Here is a 2,500-nt window from a genome sequence, read left to right as displayed (position 1 = left end):
ATTTTGGACCAAGAAGCTGAATTTCTTAAAACTCACCTATGTTCCACTTCTGATTATTAGAGAATAAAATATGGTAGAATCAAACATTTTTTCTGATGAAGGACGAGTCTATTCTGTCATTTGGCAGCTTCGATGTAAAAATGTCTCAGTACAAATGGCTGGCATTGAATAAGTTCCGTGACTGTGTCAATGTTGTTTGTAATCATTTCAAACGAAAAACAATTTATCATCTAGTTGTATATCAATGTACTGTACTCTAAATAATTGTTATGAAAATTTTACATAATTGTTTGACGTGTTTGAATAGTTTACATCCACAAACAAAATATTGTGTCAGCTGGTACAATCCTGGTCAAATTGCAGAGGAAATAAAACCCCACAATTTCAATTCTTACATCGTTGTTTGATGATCAACGTCATCATCTAATACTTGCTTACATCAGTGGCCCAGTTTGTGTGTACTCTTTTACCTGTCTTTATGCAGTATTACTGTTGATCTCAAAAGGAAAGTCAGAGAGCCATTAGCGAAGACAGCAGCTGAGGGAGAGAATACGCGATTATGAATGTACAGATAGTATTTTTTTGTTGTTGTACGTTTTATCTGCCATTACAGCTTAAACTGGACTTGGTTATAAAACATTCAGTCTCCGCAACAAGAAATACGCACACTCGTTTGAGACAGGTGACGAAAGACAACACTGTACTCTCATAAATCGTGGTCAGGTATGACAATGCCTTATAAACAATTGTTTCATATTCTGCATGTCTTCCTCTGACCACGAGTAAATTAGCTAAAATAAAAAAGCTAAAATTCCTTGTGGGAAAACTAGCATGCATCCCCGCCATACGCTCCACAAAATAACTATTTAAAAGGACAGCGCATAGTTAACAGTATCAAATATTCACCCCATAATGTTAAATATGTTAGGGATGATAAAACGTTCAGATAATGAATTAATGAACATTATGTACAACCTTACCACATTGGAAAGTGTTCCCATCACTTTGAACAGGGTAACTCTTCTTCTTTGTCGTCTTACTTGATTTACTTGGCAGTTGGCAACCAGCGTTTAGGCGCATTACCACCACCTACCGGACTCGAGTATGAATCATCTATTTGTGTCTGTCGGACCGCAGAACGTGTGATTACACCCTCGTCGTGCACAGACCCTTTTCAGATGGCAGTACAGTGTATAAAAATGTGTTGATTTTACAGTGTTCATTATTTCAAAAACCCACTATTAATTTCAATAATATGCAAAATAATAGTAACAAAAGTTCTATCACATCAACGTAATTTAAAAAATGTAATTGTAGGTAGGTAGTCCGAAGTAATCGTTCGATGGATTGAATCGCACCCAATGAGGAAGGCAGACTGTGACGGGGACAGCACCTTATTGGCTGGGGATTTCTTATAGACCAGAAAATTGCCATTTCAGACGACGTAAGTTTTGTGTCATGTCTGTGATCTGCTTTTTTGTACATTAAACAACTGAATGAACACCCTCCAAGACTACTGATTCCATAATTCCACGGGTTGTAGATATATAGATTTTTGCAGTATTTTCCTGTATCCTGTGACCTTTAATTGTATGACTAGAGTGTTGTTAATGCAATGTCTTTGTTTGTTTCCCAAACTGTGTAAGCTATTTTATTTTACCAAAGTTGCTGCTAAGAGTTGGAATTCATCGTAGCGCTAAAGCAGTTTCATACGATCATAACAAAATTTTCCAAACATATGTGGGGAAATGGTACGATGAAACCAAGATTTAACTTCTTGGACATATTTACAAGGTTTTGGGAAAACGCAACAAAACCCATCACCAAAAGAACACTATATTAAGTACAGCAGGTTTAGGCCACAACCAGGGTGAAAAGAAACAAACACGCACACACACACACAAAAACATGCCTTCAAGTGAAATACATTATTTCACAATTTATAGTCTTGCAGGTGAGTTTTTATTATTATTATTATTTTTCTTTGCATGTGTGTGTGGTGACCCATTGCTGTCCTCTCTGTACCTGAAAAGCAAGGCAAAACGAAAAACAGAACACCTTTATTTTTTTTCTGATTTGAAGCTAAAAAAATTAGCTAAAATGAAGAATAGTCGTGACACACTGTTTGAAGCAAGAGATGAGGACGCAGAAGCCGACAAACTACTGGGACCCCGGCATCGAGAAGCCTCTGGGAGGCAGAAACCCGGCGCAGTGTGGTAAGGCTCGAAGGAGCCAGAAACCGAATTCGCCAAAATACTTCGTAGGTACTGTATTCAATTAACCCATTCACTGCCAGACATTTTCAGACCCTCTTTGAACTTAAGGTTTGAAAAAAATAACTGGGATTGAATGGCTGGACTGTGAAAAGAAAAATAAATAGGTCAATGGCAGTGAATTAGTTAAATATTGGTTGAACATGATTTGCAAATCATTGTGTTTTGTTTTTATGTACAGTGTTAAACACAACATCCCAATTTCCTCGGAATTGGGTTATAGTTTC

At 37.0% G+C, this 2,500-nt stretch overlaps 1 protein-coding gene across 2 annotated transcripts in view; it reads right to left on the bottom strand.

Moving 5' to 3' along the window:
- ythdc2 (YTH domain containing 2) overlaps positions 1-1,103 on the bottom strand; it is a 47,617-nt gene extending 46,514 nt beyond the window's left edge. For both annotated transcript variants that reach the window (XR_015089867.1, XM_086053800.1), the window contains exons 1-2: positions 981-1,103; positions 471-537 (exon numbers count right to left, since the gene is read on the bottom strand). The gene's annotated coding sequence lies outside the window, so the exon portion shown is untranslated. The remainder of the gene's footprint in view (positions 1-470; positions 538-980) is intronic.
- Positions 1,104-2,500: the final 1,397 nt, after the last annotated feature.

Source organism: Filicampus tigris, chromosome 15 (genome assembly GCF_054856515.1).
Source record: "Filicampus tigris isolate MCC_2025a chromosome 15, RoL_Ftig_1.0, whole genome shotgun sequence".
In the NCBI taxonomy this organism is placed as follows: domain Eukaryota; kingdom Metazoa; phylum Chordata; class Actinopteri; order Syngnathiformes; family Syngnathidae; genus Filicampus; species Filicampus tigris.
Note: the sequence above shows the minus strand (reverse complement) of the source record. Positions and strands in the feature narration are given on the sequence as shown.